Source organism: Ischnura elegans, chromosome 2 (genome assembly GCF_921293095.1).
Source record: "Ischnura elegans chromosome 2, ioIscEleg1.1, whole genome shotgun sequence".
Taxonomy (NCBI): domain Eukaryota; kingdom Metazoa; phylum Arthropoda; class Insecta; order Odonata; family Coenagrionidae; genus Ischnura; species Ischnura elegans.
The window spans coordinates 17,517,043-17,539,201 of NC_060247.1; the positions used below are offsets into that span (position 1 = coordinate 17,517,043).

The 22,159-nt window shown below is 35.5% G+C and overlaps 1 long non-coding RNA gene across 2 annotated transcripts in view; it reads left to right on the forward strand.

Annotated features, from left to right (window-relative positions):
- The window catches only part of LOC124174006, a 284,348-nt gene that overhangs the window by 76,631 nt on the left and 185,558 nt on the right, over positions 1–22,159 (forward strand). For both annotated transcript variants that reach the window (XR_006868832.1, XR_006868833.1), the window contains exon 2: positions 7,698–7,789. This is a non-coding gene — a long non-coding RNA (uncharacterized LOC124174006). The remainder of the gene's footprint in view (positions 1–7,697; positions 7,790–22,159) is intronic.

Genomic DNA, 22,159 nt, shown 5'->3' on the forward strand with positions numbered 1-22,159 from the left:
CGGTAAACTCCCACCAAAATGTTTTCGGGTACACTCAGCGCCACTAAAGGCTTAATTAGAACCTTTAATCTTCCTTCCCCGTTCCACCCTCCCAAAAACTCTTAGTAAGTGCGTTGCCCAAAGTTGCTGACGCCCGTAATCTTAGTCGCAATCTGGTGCTGTCTTTTCCGGGTCCCCTTCGCCTTCGAATGCTTCATCCGACTTTGCTAATTTCTCGGACTCTGGTGATGTTGCATTCATGCTTATCTTAGATGGAGAATGAAGGAAACATGAGGTGTGAAGTAAATCAGAGCACCTGTTCACATGTATTTCATAACATTCTGTAAACTTATTTTCTCTCTACAATGGCGTTGTGCGGAGGGTCCGAAATGTAGATTGATAATGATGGTATTTTAAAAAGTATTGCCATATAGCCTAGAAGGGTAAAAATGGTATTTTTGAAGAGGAAATAAATGTTGAGTACATTATCAATCGTGGTATCACAATGACATTGAAGAATGTAGCAAATTTTTTTCCCTTTTTGCACTCTCTTATGCTGTGCTAACATGGCTACTCGACGGGAATTTATCACATTGAATTTCAAACAATTTTCATTAACATTTAAATTCTGTTATACTATTTTTTGCGAAATTTCCATACATATGTATGTAAACAAACAAGTTCCCTCTAAGTCACATGGCTCCACTGAGGTTTCCACTCATGTGCGTAAAATTCAGTAATTTAAAAAAGGATGGATACAAGAAATACCTTGAAAAGTTACAGCAATTTATAATACAACGTCTTAAAAGCAGTAAAGGTAGCTAATACATTTAGATATTCCATATTTTTGGAAACACAGGAATTCGCACCAAATATATTGATCATATCCAGCTAAAAATTTTAAATTTCCTCAAGGTACCATGAATGTAACTCTTTCTTCACATCTGCCATCCTCTTATGATCACCGAAATGTTTAAGCATGCAGTCGACAGTGTGTGACACTTAGTATTTTGCTAATGTTTACCTTATACATTGAGAAACCTATATATTTCCCATTGAGGTGAATCTTTTCATGACATGCATTCTGTGTTTTTACATTTTGTTTCATGCTCTTTTTTATGATACTTATTCATTCTAATTACCCATTTTGTTAAATTATCAGAATTTACGCTTTGTATTTTTTTCACAAATGTTTTATGCAGGATTGTCACAACATTCACCGACCAATGTTCATTTTCTCGCATGATTTCTAATTATTGAGTTCAGCAGAGTATTAGAAGGCAAAATTCTTTGTACATTCGTTCGTTGTACATAAAAAGCTTTTTGAATGGAGGTACTGTACTTTAAACATGAAAAGTTGATAAAAATTGACTATTCTTAATTTTTTGTCTAGTTTATGAATATGACGTGGAAATTTAGAATGCTCATATATTAGGATACCAGCGTAACAATTTCCCATCTGCTCTAGAGCTGAAAATTGGCCTACCATCTAAAGGGAAATCATTACAATCAATATTTCTGCGAGAATGGAATTATCCCTTGGCTATTGGCGTTTTGAGAATAAGTTTGTTTTTGACACTCCTGGAAGTTACAATTTATCCTTAAACAATTCCTTGTATACATTTCCCAACTACATACTACTCTCAGGGAAGCTTGAAGTTCATGTGAACAACTAACTATACTTTTGAAAAGTTAATCAATATTCAGTGATAACAATTAAAACGGACTATTGGACTCTTTTTTCTCTCATGAACTCCCGCAAGTTAGAATGACAGCGTTTGTGTTGCCGGTGAATGTAATACATTTTAGGGAAAAATTGAAAAAATCTCAAAGATAAGAATTTGGTTTAAATTGTATATACCATTAGCTCCTCAATTAAATACGTGTATTTTTATCCCTTTTAGTCATAAAATAATTAAAATAAAGAAATAAGGGGCAAAGGAAAAGCCTTGTTTGTTAAGGCTCCTTATATGCAGGCCTTTGAAGTACGGTCTGTTTAATGTTAATTTACTGATATCTTAAGTCATTGCGACACTATACCTGAGGAGATATTTGAGCTTTAAAATTTCATTAGGCATTTATTTAATCAGTTTATGTGCCCTATGCATACTTGAAATCTCAAAGCAAGACTCTCGCAAACAGTGACTTCAACTAAATAATTTAATGTCGTCATTAAAAGCCCTCAGGTATCTTTTATCATTTTTTCATTTTCACGAATACGCAAAGGTTTCTGTGTGCAAAAGGCTTTACGGAAAGCAAAGGGACACGTTCCTACTGGTTTATTCTCACAAAGTAGCAACATTCAATATACTGCGTGTTTACCTGTTTTCATTGTTGTTAAAATTAAGTTAATACTGCAGCATGTAATTTTCGCCTATCTGCTGAATGAATAAGTTACTTTAACTTGATACCTGGCTTTTATATCATACGGCTATCCACCCTTGAATTTTATCTGTATGACTAAAGAGGTTACAGGCTGAACAAACCTCCCCAGTTAAGCCTTTGATGTTGCTACGCGAAGACTATTCTTGTGAGAAATTACTGGAATTCATGATAATTACAGTGATATATTGTTTGCCTGATGGTCCTGGTAATTTAATATTTCGCCTGGGGTGTCGTAAAAACGTTTTTCACACTCGAATCAGCGTCTTTTGCTAGGATTCTTGGGAGTGTATTCCTTGATTAGGTTCTTCTGCCAACACCATTGCCAGGCTAAACATGCTAATCCTTCACCTGGGATCTATTTCTCCATCCGCTCTCTGGCTGTAATGCTCGGAATGTTTTTCCATTCCCTGATACAAAGGGGAAGCTCATGCCGAGGGTGATTATCTATGAATGAAGTTTTTCTTAAACCCATAACTCCTAAATATTCTTCAGAAAGATTCTTATGGTTTGCTTGTTATATTTATTTTAAGTATGTAATTATTTAAGGCCAGGGTCTTCAACGCGAAGCTACCGGGACGAATGCGGCCCGCCGGCTTATTTCTTTCAGCCCATGGAGGCTAAAGAAAATATTTGCAACTACAAATATAACACCAAATATCAACTTACTTGTAAAAAAAACAATGTAAATAGTCGCAATGGTTAATTGAACTTTTTAGCAAATAAATATTATGGCATTTTGAAATTAAATGTATTTTAAATTTTATTTATGTGGTGGCAAAGTGACGTGGAGCTTTGTGGCCCTGCTTACGATGTGAAAGAGATTTTTTGCCCTTACGTTAAAAAAAGTAAAAGATCTCTGTCTTGAGGATTTCCACGATTGAGTTGAGCTTACTGATTTTTCTTAGCATTCATTAATTGACTATGAGCTGTATCAAACATTTACCCTCAATGTTTTCAATTTTTTTCCCAGCAGTGTTAACTCCTAGGTGATTTGAGAGTTTAGGATACTCATCTGCGTTGAATATGAACGATTTGTTTTATTTTCGTTAGCAAAAATGATTTTGCCTTACATTATGTTAATTTTAAATTATACAGTATATAAACCGTTTCGTAAACATCTTTTATGTTTAGATCATTTTTGGAATAAATATGTTAATTTAATTCTATAGATACAATTGATGTTCCACATGACGGTTTTTAAAAACTTAATTATCGTTTTTCTAGGATCATAACTGCAAACTTAAAATTCACTTGACAATTCCACTTCTGTTCCTACAAATTGTGAACGCATCCTTTTTTTATCTCTGTTTGAGCCTGAAAACTATGTTCGTGAGGTCAGTCTATGTTCATAGCATGTATGCATGTTTTTAATCGTTCCAGAATGTTCTCTCCAGCCCATGTTTCAGAACAGAAGTTCTGAACTGAGTATCTAACTAGAGCTCCGCTGGAGACGCATGACTGGTTAGCTCCGAGTCGGTTATGTTCACCGTGCAATGAAGGAGGACCTCCATTACAGTGTATTTGCCACCGTTTCATTTACTCAAGTTCCCTAAAGATTTGAGTCATTATTTGACTATTCTAGTCACCAGTGTGCTGAAGATATAACCCATGTACTCTGGCATACGGCACTAGCTGCATATTTTGCAGAAAGGGGAATTTTTTTATTATGTGAGACTGCGCCATTGATAAACTGGCAGACAGGAATATTTGAAATCATTTTTACATGAAGTTTTTACAGGATAAAGTTAACTCACTTTGCTACGTCTTGTTTGCGGTTCCCATAATTAGTGTATTCACTTTTTTTCGAAACGGGAGTTTCATAAAGCGGAGCGAGTTTTATAAATTAAATTCTTGAGTGTGAAAGTAATACTCTGTAAATACATTAACTAATCGTTTTTATTTCATAGTACTACACCTACGTGTAGAAATTACCTGATACGTGTGATTACTTGCATTTACCAGATTGAAGTTTTGATAGCATACCTAATTATGTAAGTGCTGACTATTGCAAAAAAATTATTCGTTAATGAATGATTATTCCTGAAGCAATTTACATGGAATAATGCTTGCAGCATATTTAAATAATCCAAGTTTTTATGTATTCAAGGAAAATAGTCTCCCGTAAATTATTGCCCAGGCATGTTTTTAAAACGTATTCAGCAATAGCAGGAGATATTTTGATCTCAATTTTATTAAAAGTAACAAAACAGTACAACTTTTTAGTTATGTTTATTTTAGAGTTTTAAAAAACATTTAATTAAGCATATGACAATTGCATTTAAAGTGAATTTTTTACTAGAATTCAATCAAGACATTGATCAGATCTCACTATTTATGAAGGTTTTACAAGCTTTACACCTATTACCTTTTACTGGATTTTCTTCGGATTGCGACACTAAAATGTTTCAAAAACTTTTCAGGAACTTCCACCTAGACAGTTGCAGAAAAATAGTACACCAATCTTGCTAAACGCAAGCCACGCCATAAACTGTGCTCAAAACCACCGAAACTTAGCTCACTCTTAGCGAGGCCTCTAGAGGTTCGAAGGCCTCTAGAGGCGCAAAGCTCGGGCTAAACCTCTAGTATAAATTGATTTTGTAGCTTTCTTTTTGAATCGTGAAGGATTGTAAGAGTTTGGTTACATTATTTTTTGTATTTTTTTCTATAGTCTCACAAGACCTATCCTAGCTATTCTTGTTTTTTTCTTGCTCCAAAGGATGTAATTCCTTGTGTGAATGAAGCATTTTCTTATCTAACTTATACTTAAAAAAAAAAGAGCGGGGCTGCATACGCAATTTGGTGTGATACAGTATACACAGCACGTTACATACACATTTAAATTAGCGTAAAATGGGGTGACAGTGTTCCTCTTTGGTCAAATAATTTGTCCATGTAGCCGTAGTCTCGAACGCACCAGAAAACCCTCTGCTCTAAGATTCAGTCCCAATAAACTGTCTTATGCCAAAGTTATGAATTCATACCGCCTGTACTGCTTCATTTTTTCGAGTTAAATGAATTCAAACCAAACAATTTATGCAAAAATGAATTAAAGTATTACTGTCTGCCAGTTTATCAATGTCGCAATCTCGTAAAATGAGCGGGAAATCACCCTTTTTTCGCACTCATTTTTAAACTCTTTCCCATCATTTGACGAAAATTAAAATACGTCTCTTCTGTTTCATTCAAAAGACACTATCCCGTTTCAACCCGACCGGTACCTCTGGAGATTGCATCAAATTGATGGACTAAGGTCGAATTATAAGGACCAAGGTTTACCAAAATTTCCACCAAGAGTTAATGTGTAGATGAGCGATCACAATAGGGCAATCGAATACTAAAATTATCCTTGTATGATCCGTTTTTTCCAAAAAAATTACAAAAGGTATAAAATTTTATTATTGCGAAATGAAAATAAACATTTTAAAAAGTTTTTTGGCTCAATATTTTTCATGAAAGGAATTATGGTGCATATTGAAGCTGCATCACGGTACAATTAATTTGTATTTATTTTTGGCATTATTTCTTATTTTTAACTATATTATATACGAAAAAGGCTGGTAAGTGTGACGGATTTTAAGTTTGGAAAGATTTATACATATCGATACCAAATTGTGATTTTCCTTATTGCTCGATTTGATAAATATTAAATTGATTACCTACCACCTTTTAATGGATTGAATTTTAGATGCAGGTGTAACGCAAGCTACCAATGTTTCGTTCCGTGTGACAATTCAGCTTTTAAACAATTCTGACCTTAAACATCATAAAGTTGAAAAATTGTCAAGACTTGCATGGCAATGACCGTCAACACACAGCCCATTGAACTCAAGATCTCATTGCCTCATATGGTTGGGAACAATTTAATCATCCTCCATAATGTCCTAAGTTAGCGCCTCATGACTACTACGTTTTTTTCCATCTGAAGAAGCATCGAAGAGGTTATCGTTATGATAACAATGAAATTATAAAAACGACAGTTCTACAGTGGCTGTCAACTCAGGCGACAATTGTCTATGACGAAAACTTGCGAAATTTTGTTTGATAAGTTCCCTAATATCAACGAAAATAATGTGGAAAAAGTGTGGGCTTTCACGTAAAAATTAAATTGTTATAAAAAGTTCAATGTTTTTTGTGTTTCAAAATGGTGCTGACTAACTTACTAAACGCGCCTAGTTCTAAACCGTGCATGTAACTTAAAGCAGAGTTTTCAATTTTCTTTGAATTAAATCAGACATTATAGCTCAATTATTGGCAATGCAATTACTAATTAGATTCTCAATGCTGCATACGGTAAAAACTTCAAATATCCAAAAGGGACGAGTCGTTGAAGCTGTGCGCAATACGCCATTGTACCCGTATCCTAGCTCGCACGTTTATCTTCCAGGTCTGATGGCACATATATTGCTGGGAAAACGGAATAAGGCAAAATTGATTCCTGCAGAAGTAAATAGGTGCCCTGATTGCAGAGATAGTGTCCTCCGGAAAATATTCTGTAGCCCATCCAAGTCGCAGTATAAGCGCACGTCCGTCCTATTTTTTAAATGTTTTTTTTAACGTCCTGTTTTTTTTACATTCTCCATATTTCTTACTTCTGGCTTCGGTGCAACTGCGATGCAGAAGAGAAGATTGTATTCCAACGGAACACTCATGCATTTTTCCTGCTTCAATTGCGAAGTAAACCTTGCTGCTCGCGATAACACCGCCTCTATCTCCCTTGATCCATAGTCGTTTCTGGGAATAAATGGCTTAAAGATTCAGCGACGTTGGATGCATTTGCCAATATCCAATTGCATATAATTGGATTAAATTCCGCAAAAGTATCATGGCATTTAGGTCATTATAATTTCTTTATTTGCAAATTCCGGTTCAAATGAGTAAAATGCCCATGTTGGAAATGTAAATTTCATGACACATTGAAGATCTGTGAATGAGTTAATGCGAAATGAATGCGATTCATGAAGTTTTCACTACATTTTTACATTTCACCCGAGAAAAGTGCAGATCTTTTTATCGTGGGAATTAGAATTTTTTATAATACTTTATAATACTAATAAAATCATCATAATATTAAATAACAATTTTTAAGTAATGAATTTTTACTACGATCCGAAAAGACAATTTATTTTCATCACCCTTGTAATTCCGAGACCCTTCTTCATAATCTCGTAGTTATGTGTGAAACGATTTGTTGTTTTTGCTAAGCATATTGCTTAAAGGGACTATTTTATTGAATAAATATGTCATTTTTACGTGCTTACCTGTTCCTAATATCCCCTTACAATCAATTTCAAATTCATATTTGTATACTCACAATTTTTATTGTATCTTTTCAGCGCTTTGACTACATCACGCGCGGTGGCTGCTAAGAAATGCAAGCTGGTTAATCACTGATAAGGCACGTGACTCCGGCATCGGAATCATTAAGGTTAAGTGCTGGCATGTTTACTTAGATGTTATTTATGTTTATTGAACTCATTATTGTATTTGTGAAGGGAATCACAACTTCTTGCCGAAAATAACAACCTGTACTGAAAGATGGCTGAAAGAGCTTTGACTATACGCACACACTACATGCACTCGCACATTGTGGAAATCGTATTTTTGTTAAAAAAAAAGGTATGTGGCTCTTGCCCTAAGTTTTTGAATTATGTTCATAACGAGCGTGCTTCCCCCGCTCTTTTCAATGCAGGTCCACAGAGGGATAGGCGCGTTTCTAATTTTAAAATGTAGAAAAGAAAAGGCAGGGTCTTATGTACAAATTTAATTGGATTGTTCATGTACAAATTGAGGTCAGAGGATCTCTTTAAACACAACATTGGAAGTAATTACACTATCCTCTGTTAAACGCACATGATGGCTCATACTTACGTATCAACAGGAGACTTGAATGTGGAATCAGTCGCATTTTGATAAAAGTTATTTAAAGAATGCGAGATATTGTTGTAAATGAACAAATGTATCAGTTTGTGCGCCGTTAACTTCAGGAATATTTACCGGTTTTTGTTTTTTTTTGTTTTTTTTTAATTATTTAAAAACCAATTTTAGGACACAATAGCGATATTTAGGAAGTAAGATATGCCGTCGCATGTTCTCTGATAAATTCTGTGCATTTTCGTACCTCATTTGTAGAGTTTGGCTGCGTATAAGTTGAGAAAAAGGTATCTGTACAGTAGAAATAATATAGAAGATTTTGTTTTTCCATAATATCACTACCCTAAATGTTTTGTCATCCTGCCATATTTTTCTTCGAATAATATACATAAGGCTAAGTATGCAACAAAGTTTGTGTTTGACACATTCTTTGATTCAGGTACACATAACGAATTTAACTTCTTCCGTGTACATTATTGTGAAGAACTTACTTTGATTGTCCAAGCTGCATTATTTTTCCACTTAGGCATAAAATTAGGTTGAGCATAGCAAAAAAAATTTTTTTTGTGGAAGGTGTTATATTTCATTTTTTTAGTGTAAGAAATGGAATAACTATTACCTTACTATTCAACACAACGTACAAATATTCTTACTGTGAAAAACACCGTTAAAACACTGTGAAAACACCATCAAGTAAGACTAAATATTTAAAATAGGATTTTCACCCGAGAAAAGGCTGTCATATTTAGGCGTAGAAAATATAATTTGTTCTTAATAATCGTTAGTGGATTTTCATTAGAACAGTTATTCTTCGTGTCAAAATTTAAAAGGATTATTCATCTTTGTGTAATGAAATGCAGAATGCACGAATCAATTTAATAGCTCGTTGTAGTACTGAAAAACAGAAATTAAGTTTTAAGTCACTCTATTAGGTCCCATAGGTCCCATTCAGGCATTTGCTCTCCACTTTCTCAACCGTCTCCATCGAAAATAAAATTCTAAGGTCTCTGCCTCCGTTATTGAAGCTTAAGGCCATACTATTGGTTCAAATTTTAGAAGATTTAAGGACGCTAAATGAATAATGTAAAATGCATGGCTTCATGCTGCTGCTGTAATCTCTAAAACCGCTGAGCTAAGCGAAGGAGAAATAAAACTGTTTTCCTAGCTGGCAAGCATAGGTTTAAGGGCTGTTCGTGCATACTGCATATATTCCTAACCGATTCCAATGATGAACCGGCAGTGTTTGCATGTCATGATCCTTTGTTTGCGATTAAATAGATTGATGCAAGATATTTGAAGAAGGAAGACGGCAGCGTAAACCTTTATTCGATTAGGAGAAGCAGCATATTTTCTCAAGAAACATTAGCTGACAAATTGGAAAAAAATATCGCGAAACACTGTCATTTGAAAACGTACCTTGAGCATGTCTTGCGAAACACTAGGAGGACTATTGCGCACTTATAATCACAAGTTCTAAGCCCTGTAAATCTATCCGTATTGTAGTATATCATATTTTTACAGCAAAATCACTGTTTTACCTAGAAAATGATAAGGTTTAAGAGTTATACCATTTTTAAGAGTACCGCTTTTTTCAATTTTTTTCCTTCATTATGTTAAATATTAACCACGTGAATACCTAGTCTACTTGTGTCTAAATCGTATTAAAATATGGTGTATCTGTGCTCACGAGTTTCTTCTAACCGCCGAGATGGATTTTGAGAATGTTCGTTCAGAGTGAACTCTCACATTTAAAAATTTAATCATATCATTTTGTGATTCATCTTACACTGTGCACCAAGTTATTCGCTTCATTTTCAATAACCTAGGAAAAAATTCTTAAAATATTTCATGGGGAAAAACTTAAATCTCATATCACTTAATACCACTGTCTCTTCTTAACATCTATTACTTTTATACGAGATTCATTTAGAAATTTTTAAAGGCTTTGTGGTGTCAATTATTTCAATACATCCATAATTTCAATATGCTATCATAAATAGATTAATAGTTATATCTACCTGAATCCCCGTGCCTCATACTTTTAATAGATGCTTTCAGCTGTGATAGGAAGCTCTTTCCGATGTAGAAACTTAGAAGATGATAGGGATAAGGGTGGAAAAATCTCCCAAAGATATTTCACAGAAATAGAGAAGGTATGAGGGATGTCCCCAGAAGGCATGCAGAGTGAAAGCTCAAGGTTTATCCGCACAGCTGGGAGAAAGGTATCCAGCGGCGAGCTTTGGCCTCAAGGAAGCTTTAACGGAAAGATTCGTGGGTTTGCTGGAGTGAAAATATTATTATTTAGGAGGATGATTTTAACGGGATGCAAAATGCAGCATCGTAAATGCGATAGAGCCAAATTCTATTGATTTTTTTAGGGAAAGAAATAGGGTGCCAAATTTTTAGCTTTAACTTTTTTACGCATGTTGTTTTTGCCAGTAGACGCCATGAAGAAGTTTCTATATTTTTCTTGATTCTCTAAAAACATGAAAGCAGATAGTCATCCTTAGAGTGCATCTCTGATGTCAGTCTCTTAATAATTGACGATTATTTCTGCATTTAAAAGTACGTTTTGAAAGACTCCTGTGAATTGAATAAACACTAAAAATAACTTCTGCTATTTGACATTAGATATACTTCGTATAGGGCATAATTTTTTACCTTGCCCCATACCATTCCATGCCATTTTTATCTTCATTTTGCCATAGTAAATAGTAATGAATATTATATTATTTTATTGTAATACCTATTGTAATTTTGTTTACGCTAAATTAAAAGAAAATATAATTTGCGTTAGGATGAAAAAAAATAAATATCCAAGCAACAGACGATATCCATCGAATACCTAAATAAGGTTGATAATATCCAAAACATGTTGTTACTATACAATGGATATATTGACAAGGTTATACAGATATCCTATTTATAACATCAACAAGGAGTTGTAAAAATAGCTTTGTTAGCCAAGTTGTAATATCTTTTATATTAAAAATTGTTTTTCCAAACAGTAATTAAAATATAATAATAAAACAGTAATTAACGCCGAAAATGTTATCTGGACATTTTTGGGATATTGATTGCCTCTTGGGTACCGACGACGCCAGCCAACCACCACCACAAAATGGTCAGAGATGGGTTGGAGTAGCTTGATCGTATGTGATTTTGAATTTTTTTTATTCCGTCTTTCATCCACGTGCAGAAGACACAAATTACTCTTGTTCATAGTTATTAGGATACAGGAAAAGTATTTTGAACGGTGTGTACAAATTACTTTTGCTTCGATCCGCGTTCCGTTCGCGATGCATACTCCTTTGGCTCTCTGTGGAAGATTAATATTCAGGATCCTTTCTAAACCTTTTAATGATGAAGGTAATATGTCTATGCTAATGCTTGAAACAAAAATGAGTGGATGAGATCCTTAGCACCATAAAATCAATAGAGAAAGAAATATGATATTCACGGTGAAATCACGGTGTCCGTTCAATAACCAAGATCTGAGGCTTTTATTGAAATCCCCGACTACGGTATTAATATGGAATGTGGTAAAATTTAGCAATTGAAATGCATCAAGGTGAATTTTAGTGAAATATTCATACTTTTTGTTATTCATGATTAGTATATTTAATGAATACAAAATTTTCATTAAAAACAAACAGTAGGTATACAAGAGAACGCCATTTATGAAGTCAGCCAATAGCACATATCAGAACCATCGCATTATTTCTGATTTTACCCCTTTATCTTGGTAGCATGCGACCAAGCTGAATTTCCCTATATTTACTCCGACCTTAGTACTCGGTACTCTATTATTTGATGATTTAGTCAGGACTCTTGACCAAAGCTGGATTTTGAGTCCCTCTCCATTTCCATCCCGTTCCGTTTTTTCCAAACTCCAAAGTTAATTTCCGTGGGTCTGTTCCGCGAAACAAACTACTTAATGTTGCGTGCCATGGGAAATGTTTCCCACCCTTCCCGTCCTTGTATCGAGTCTTTTGTGTTCACCGCAATGGAAGCGACAAGATTGATGCCCAGTGGCTGGCAACCCTAACGTGTCATTTCATTTCCCTCCCCCGGAGGATATAATCTCCGTCTGCCGAGGGGAAAGAAGTGAGCACTCGTCTTTTGACGTGAAGGGTGGTTTCTATTTTGGCGACACGAATGAAAGTTCCCTCCTCCCCGGAGTGATTTATTGCCCACACGGCAGCGGCCCCGTCTCCAGCCACTCTCATGCAATTATTTCGCTATTATGATAAAAATAAATCCACTCTTTAATTTCCTGATTCGTGCTAATGCGGCGAAGATTGCAGAGAGAACTTTTTCGGCCGCTTCCTCTTTCTCTTTCTCCGAGTAGGAATCACAGTTGTCCGTTAATTATTCTAAAAAAATTGTTTCTCATTGTAGCTAATTGTTTTCTCGTCCTTCTATTGTGCTCTGTCAGGAATATTGCGTCATGGTCAATCATCAATTTTCCAAGGAGTCATTAACAGTCAGATGGTGTGGTATGTTGTTTGGAGGAGGCGTCCTTCAACTGACGTCATTTGCGCCATAGTAGAGAAGTAACGAATGAAGGGTAGAGAGAAACCTGGCGTCGGCTTCATCCTGCTCATAACGAAAGGTACCAATGCGTTCACAGCTTAATATCCTATCCGATGGATGTTGTGATTTACTTGACATCAACATAACGGTGGGCCGAAAAAAGGTTTTATTTTCCTGATCAAATTTTCCCTATGCGGGAAAGTTGCGAAATGATATAACGATCTCGCACGCAAAATGTTTTTCAAATCGGATGATATTAACCACTGCCGCCCGAGCTCTAAAGTTTAAAATTTTGCGAAAAATCAGGCTGATTTCATAATCGAACGGCTATTAAGACGACTTTTATGAAAATATGGGGCAATGGATAATATTAAAGAGTGAATACACATTTATAGTTTATAAAAATGAAATTTGAAGTTTATTTGACAAAATCTATGGTTCAAACAATGCCTATGAATCAACAACAAAATTATAGTGTAGACCACCCGCACAACACAACGCATTTTTTCCTAAATTTCTAAAATTTCATTTTGGGGGCTTAATCGCAGGTAAAATAACATTTATTTCAATTGAATTTAAGTTTTCAGCAAATAAGTCATCATGTGGTAGTAAGTAATCCCACAAAAATTAATAACAAGGTAAATTATTTTAAATTAACATCAATCATAATGACGAATAACGTACCTGTGGAGCTATTTTCAACAAGAAATTCAGCCAAGGCTGAGAAAGAACAGAACCTGAACACCAAGCATTTCACTAAGTAGCTCTCTGCTAGTTTCGTGAAGAAACTACCCAGAGCTCACCACGAGGAAGTGGATACTATCCAATTCGTTTCTTCCATCAATCAGGTGATACTATATTTCTCGCATAAGTGCTCTGCTATCTCCATTTATATCACCAGTTTCTCCTCAAACGCCTCATTTTTTCCCCTTTCAAAAATATCCGAGGGCTCTATTTCCTTAGCCACCCACGGTAATTATTTCGTTAAAATATTTTTTCTATTGATTGAGAGCAGGGCCGAATAACTTGGTTGCTATCTAGTTCTTTTAACTCGTAATCTTAATTGGATGTCTATTTTTCATCAAATTTAGTTTTCTTCTGTTTGCAGCATTCCCTAACAATAATGCAATAAATCTGAATGGTACACGTCAACGTCTGTTTCTTCTATTTTAGGTTTCATTTAAATCAGACACCTAACTGTTTTTGCTGGTGCCATGGTTTTTAGATGCAACAGAAGTTTTTCCAGCTGTTCCGACGCTCTCTGTTCAAGTCCTATTGCAAACTATCCATTCTGCTGGACCTATTACTGTTTTTCTTGGATTCATGTTAATGCCCTGATTTTGATTGTATTTTTTAAGTAGCTTAACTTTCGCGCTGATGGTCCATTTATTATAGATTGTAGCTCGGGAAGCTATTGAAAGAAGGTGAAAAAGTGATTTTTATTTTTAAAAACTTCCTTAATGGCGAGGTGCGTGCACAATATTTTTCTAAATTGGTTATAGAATTGTATTTTTTGCACTTACTCTCAGGTACTTTTCCGCCATTTATTCCATCAAAAACGTCTCCATGTACTGTTGTGTTTCTATTTTTAAGTAGACAAAGGTTGGCCACGTTATAACTGTGTGCTCATATTGTGTAATAATGTCCTCGAAGTTTATAAGGTAAGCACGCATATGTATGAATACACCGAGACCTTTACATTTCCAATTTACTTGAGACTTCGCTTATTGGATCAGAAGTGTTGGTCTAGGAAACTGATAGTGTGCGAAATAAGAGACATCCATTAAAATTAGATAAAGATAAAATCAAGGTTTGAAATGTGGTGAAAAATGAGGTTACCATATTTTTAAGTCTGCAGCTTCTGGAAAATTTTCAATAAAGTAATAGTTAAAGTTCATAGAGTAATAGTCGAAAAACAGTTATTACAATTGATTTTTCTTGGCAAAGTAATTTTTTCAGAGCAAAGATTTCATTTAATAAAGACCTAAACCTTAATTGAATATGCGACGGTATAAATCTCACATAATTGTTCATTTAATAAAATCTCAAGATTAGCATGAAAGGATGCATAGCGACTAAATATGAGATATTTTATAAGGTAGAATAGAAAATAGTAAATTTTGAAACCGTCGTTGTCTTTCCAGGGGTACACTTCTACAGTCCTCAGTAAGGTGCGTGATAGGGAATGCAAAGTTAAGCTGAAAGCTGGACCACTTTCTTCCGCCATGTTGTGTTTAAAAAAAAAGTTAGTATAATGAAGTATGTAAACGTTGCAAGAAATAATTTAAAGAAATGAAGATGGAAATTTTTCTTAGTGGTGACCCTTGAAAAATTGCTTCGGATGCAAGGGTAAAAGAAAATCCTTTTATAAGTAAAGATTTACAAAGAGCTTAAGACCGAGGAAAACTTCAAATTGGCTTGCATGGGAAGGTAAAGATACGGTGAGGTTGATACGGTTTGACGAGGGATTACGCCAGGTCGGAGAGGAAAGAAGGAAAATGCTTGCGCATTCGCTACGCTGGCCTCCCTAGGAACCCGGGTTTTTAGTGAATTTTTAGAAAATATTCCTCAGGGTACCGTTGCTAAAATCTCACTAAAGGCTTAAACTCTCAGCCTATGGAGCTTGATCCGTACAGGTGGTCACCAGAAATGAAAAATAGGTCACGCAAGCTTAGCTTCATAGGATTAGCAATGCATTCTCAAAGATCTGGGAAATCTGTCTGGGAAAATATGCGAATCACGGAATTGGTAATGTTTTGTAAAATTAGAATTAAAATCCTAAACTGATTCTTTTGCAGATGCTAAAGGCGTTTATGGCTTTGAATTATTAGTTATAAATTATATCTACCAGATACGTATCTCTTGGTGAAATCCCTTGGGAAAGAATCTGTTTTATCTATTTTCAGTATATTTTATGCACATCTTCAAGCAATAAATCAATTTTCCATTATGTCACGATGAAGAATTCATTATCAAAGGAAGTTAGGAATGGCATTGTGTCGATGTGCCCCAATGGAGAATCAATATAACACCGTTTTCACATGGGAGCACATATATAATATGGTAATTTTATTACAGTTGTATCCTGATTACAATAATGGAGGATGATTGAATGTGGAATGAAATGTTATAAAAGGTGAAACGCAAAACTGTAAGGATACATTAAGTGCAGAATATCTTATTAGTACTATGCTTAGGCATTTTATCTTAACCATTGCTGTGTAAGAACGTTGTAGTCATGTGAGAAGAACGATTGGCAATAGATTGAAGGTTTTTAGCTGCGAATCTCGAATAACCCAACGTAGAGAGAAAATTTTTATGTTTCTGAGTATACACTAATTAAAAGCATAGAACATTTCATTTTTCATGAAAATTAAAATTGTCTTACTTGCAGGTGGAACCATCATGTTTTATGGCTGTCATTTTAGACATATTTTAACAATAGGACAGTTACATTTGCCTTAAATATTGTATCAAGTTACGCATAATATAAATTAACATATAATTAATCTGGCGATATGGATTTTGCATTTGCATTTTAATTTTATAAATATATTTCCGATTTGTGAGAGTGGGAATTTTGATTTCTTTGGCCACGTATTTAAATAACTAAGCATTTTTAAATCTGTGGAAAAGAGGGTCAATATTAACTACGCAAAGTTTACTTCCAACCGGTAACGAATTGGCTTACATCGTTTTCGAATTTTTCCAATAATTTAATTAGATGCCAACAGACACACTTATCTTATATTCAACCAAGGTTAAATATGTGAAAAATAAATTCGGTATCGAAATATACTTTTTGGGAATAAAATTTTATCCATTTTACCGGCATCTTGGTGCGCGATGCACGACCAATAGGATTCTTATGCAGGGTGCGAGGGTAGATAGTCCCAGTTGTAGTTTACGCTTATACGTCATAGGAGTTTGGTATTTGAGGAGTCTTCCGCATAGAAGCTGGTTTTGCTGTAGTAGCATCGACGAGCTAAGATTGGCGATTTTCCTTGTCAAATTTAAAATTTGTCGTGCAAATTCAATGAATCAAAATCTCATCACCATTCGTTGTAGCAAGTAGAGGGCGTATGAAGAGGGCATCTCAGGGTGGGCTAATATCGATTGAAAAAGTTTAAGTCTTCGTTGTTCGAGATAGATCCCTGGAACTGCAACAATATTTAAAACAAAATGTTGGTAGAAATATGGTTTCGGCCATAGTTTCGTTACAGAGTAACATTATCAAGGTATGTACTCTGTAACGAAACCATGGTCGGTGTCAATAAATTAATATGTGGAAATAGCAAAGTTGTTGATCCTTCTATTCCTGCGATTATGGATTTCCACCAAGTTACGCCCGCTACTATTAATTATAAAATGTTGGTAATTATTGAACGGGATATCGCGCACAAAGAACCATTTCAACTTTTTCCGAGCAACTTCATATTTTAGTTTTATTAGAAAGTTACAGATAGTACGGAAGTACCTGCTGCCACTGTTGGTATAACTCAATGGGGTAAAAAATGGTGTCATGTGGCAATATACGTTACCTATTACTCATTTCAACTTTAGAGGTTCTTAACCGTGCTTTTAGTTCCCCTGCATTACTAAAGGTTGAACACTAATTTTACGACATATTTGAAATGAAATGGAACATGAATAGCACTTAAAAAATGCCTACCTTGGGAATTTCATTTTATGGTTTTATTGAAGTGTTTTGAGGACATTTCGTCCCATCCCTCCACAAATACGGATCGACTCTTGAATCAAAACTAGTCGATTTTTTCAGTACGGCTCGGAATGGGCTCGCTCAACGATTTTATTTTATCGTAAAATATGATAAATTTTGAAGCATTGAAGCATGTTTTACGCGTCGCAGTATATTGCTATAGCAGTAGTGCCCAGGTGATATCTCGCTCCTGGGTCAATCTCCAAAAACGTACATTTTCTACAGGCAATATTAAAAAATTAATTTTTGTTTATTGAGAACCAAAATTGTGTGATTACAGTTTGTTCATCATAAATTATAATGACGTAAGTAGCAGAGATCGTTAGTAAGATTTACAATTTATTTTATTTTTACTTTTTTGCTGTCTACGGATACGATATATATGTCCACGGACATAGCAGAAGAGGAGTTTGTGTTTATTTACGAGATTTTTTTTTCAATTTGTATTTTTACATTCTGCAACTAGTCATAGTGTAGGTAACATCATGCCCGTTACCACCTGTCAAGTCCATGGACTGCAGATTCCACGAACACGATATCCACGGACATGACGTCCACGGACATGACGATTTCCTCTAAATTAAGTTATAGTTGGGACTTAATATAAGTTAGGGCACTTCCTTACAACGTTGTAATTTCATTTTATAGCTACAAAAGATATCTCAATTGTAATTAGTAAAAGATTTTACTTTTACTAATTTTTACCTGTGCACGGACATGACTGATGACCTCTTTCAAAGAACTGAACCAAAATTTTTCTTCCAACGTTAAAACATTCACTAAACCAAGTATAAACTCACAAAATTCTCTATCCACTGGTTTTTCAGGGCTGCCACCATATCCTATTAATAATTTCCCCTTTTTCCTGTGTGTCCACGGACAATGCTTTTTCTACTCTTGACTTTCGGTAAGACAAATGTTTATTTATTTTATAATAAATATTATGAAATGAAACATCCCAAAAATACTATTTTGGAACGTTTATATTGTTTTAACTTGTTTAATCATGGATTTTGTAATAAATTATTTTGTAAAGGTCATTAATACAAAAAACCACCTCATCGAAAACCTATGTGGAACTTTCCACGGACTTAAAGAATCATAGTCTGTGGACATTACATTTGGGGAATATAATTTTTTTCTTTGATAATTTGTCACTAAAATTAGTAAAAAGACACATTAAATGATATGCTACTTAATTTTGGGTATACCTGTGCTGGTTTTTTTATTGCAGTCCATGGACATAATTTTGTACGATTGTGGGAGAATGACCCTCCTACTATTAACACGGAAGTGTCTCTAAAGTTCCAATGGACTGAAAGACGTTTGGGGTCAGCGGCGTAGCCAGGAATTTCGTTCGGGGGGGTCCAAAACCAGGGGGAAAATTTTTGAAAGACAGGGCACTAATTAATGGGTTTTAAACTAATTTTAACACTTTTCACAATCGAAAAAACTTCATTTGTTAAAGAAATATTTTGTAAATTCATGATTTTTCAATATTTTGTTTTCTTTTATGAAGAAAAATAATTGTGCTTTTATATTTCGGGGGGGGGGGGGGTTCGGACCCCTTACACCCCCCCTGGCTACGCCAATGGCTGGGGTAGAGAAAGAAAAGAAGTGACGGTTACGAAAGAGTTATAATTTCTTCTCCTCTTTTCTTCATGAGAAAATTTAAATAAATTGACTATTGCCATTGATACCTATTGACAGATAAATATAAATAAAATCAATTTAATCTCACCTTCTTTGCTTGCGTAGTGAAATAAAGTCCATGCGATATATCCTTAACCATTGTCTCCTACTGCGTTCAAATATAAACTGCTTGAACTTATTTAATAGGTCGAATCTCAATATCTCTCTTCGCAGTTCTTTGCACTCGCAGCCACACGTACAAGTCGATCCTAAACAGTTGACTTGTATAGCAGTAATCAAGACATGTATACTAGGGCAGATCGCAAAAATCGATTTTTTTCAAATCCATCTGGCCCAATGAAAAAAAGTTGTGGAACTGATCAAAAATAAGGCCTGAAAGAATTGAGACCGCTACGTGAACCCCTGACCCTCGCTCAAATGCAATTTAGGGGGGGAGGGTCAAAATTCGAAAAATATAATATTTTATGGTCATTCCCTATGTAATTTGCCGAGTTACTGTTCTTCTAGGGCAATAATTTCGTTCATTTTGACGTATCTGCCACCGTTCAGCCACAAAATGCCGAATTTGAGTCCGCGCCCGCGAAGAAAATATTCCAACGCCCACGCGGCGTCGCGGATACAAGAGCAGCAAGCCGATCCCGTCCCCTCCCCGCTCGCTTCTCCCCCTCCCACGCCTTGAATGCCGCAAAATTCATCCCGCGTGTGCTGCTAGGAGGGCGTTCATCTTTGATAATATAAATCAGAAGATGGTAGAAGCTAAAAAAGGATGCGTAGTGAGACGACTTGTCCCTTATTTGGCGCCTCGTCGGCGTTAAACAAATCGATGTTGCCAACTTTTAGAGAAGTGATGAGTAGTAGTTTTTACTGTGTAGGACACTGTTTTTATAGAAATAAAAGATTTCATGATTTTTTACTCTCATAATCAGTTTTTAAAATATTTTGATGATTTTGTGAAATAGATGAAAATTCAAAAAGAGACTAAAAGTTTTAATATAAGACAAGGTCTCAGGCGTTACTTCGTGGAATTGCTTCATCATAGAATAAAATAAAATTACTTTGTTTTATTCCACACTTTATTATAAATAGCACGACCCGGGTTTCAGCATCTAATGCTATCAACAGTTATCCTGATGATAGCATTAGATGCTGAAACCCGGGTCGTGCTATTTAAAATAAAGTGTGGAATAAAACAAAGTAATTTTATTTTATTTTATTCTATGAGACTAAAAGTATTGAACCACATCTTTCTTACGGGGAAAAGAATATCGTAAGAGAGTAGCATTTGTTTTTTTGGTCATTTAGTTTATGTAATAACATCCAAAAGTTAAGATAATGTCACCTATGTTCTCGGAATTTGAATATGAAAATTATGTGAGAGTGGCTCGTTGAGTTTTTTAGATGAAAATTTTCTTTGCCTTCTTATACCGAATTCTTTCAATGAATTACGATTTTAGGTTTGACTGCACGACCCCATAGCTTATACTTTTCCTTAGGGATACTACGTTAGTTCCTTCTTCCATGTATTCACTTTCCCTTCTTTTCCTTATTACCATATTCCTCCCTTGCATTAAGCTTTCCCCTGTTCCGCGCATTGAAACGACTTAAGCTTTCTACTAGAACTATTCAGACCCACTGAAGATGGCTAACCATCCGTGCAGATCCCCATGATAGTGATACTAACACATCCAGGTCATTTTCCAATTCAGCTGGTTGAACTTTAAAACGTTCCCTTGAACGACATGTGGTGCGGGCTCGGTCGGTGAAAGAAGGCGATTATTACAGCGACGGGTCGAAATGGAAACGCGAAAATCGAGTCTCGAAAGTGGGGAGGTGGAGATAAAGGGAGAAATCGGTCGAATGGAGCCCTGGAGGAATGGAATGGCGGCGTTAAAAGGAAGCCCGTTGAATTGAGCAATACATTTCCCTGCTCCCTCGATAACATATTTCATTCGCCCCCCCCCCCCATCCCCCATACTCTCCGTCGCCACTGACGTAACCTGCCACCCGCGGATGTTCACTGCATCGCGTACGCTTTCGTGGGTCGCTTAGAAATGCTCCCTCTCCTTCAGTAATGGGAAAAGGTCGTTTGAAGAGGCGAGCTTATGGGACTGAAGCTCTCGGTCTTGAATTTACAAATGCCTTTTTCGGCGAGACAATTTCTGGGTAGAATTGCAGCATGGTGCGCATTGCGAATCACTTTGCAGTCATACTAGCCGCTCATAGGACTAACTATCCCCCGTCAACTTGCGTTCACTCACACACACACACACACACACACAGTGACGATTATTTAGTCCAAGTTACCAGTTCTAGGGATTTTAGAAAAATGTTTTGGAAGCGTCTTTTTACTTCCATACAAATTTATCCGTTACTTCTAAATTCTGAAATATTTTTCGTCAAAGTTGATTCTTACGCGAGATCTTACGTAAGTAAGTTGAGCAAAATATGTGCGTGTTCTTTCAAGCTTTAAATACTGGCGAATTCAAAGCTAATGGATTATTGTTTTTTTTTTAAGTAGACCGCAAAAAGGAAAAGGCCTGTTTTGAACTTTTTATCAATATGCCAACCGTAATTGGTCGTAAAACAATGCAATTTTTGAATAGTCAATGGAGGATGTACTTGGCATTATTTTAATTTCAGGAGGCAAATGTGTCGACTTATGATTGAACGTGAACATGGTGCGTCATTTAAGATAAGAATAAAAGTCCTTTTCTGGTGTTAATTTGGTATAAAACCTATCTTTACCGATAAATCCTCGCCAAATGTGTTTTGAAAGAAGTCATTATTCCCGCCGAATCGAAATCCGATGTAGGTATAGCCATTTTCGCGTATTCTATTACGCCGTAGGGTTATTTCATATTCTTTTTTAATCACCTGAAAATTGCTGAGGCTGCACATAAAAAAATGCAAATTTCAATGAAAAACTGGTAAATTCAAAAATGAGGGAAAGAATTTTATGATTCCCGGTCGTTTATGCAATACCTAATTCATGGATCGATTACACAGGTCTACAGT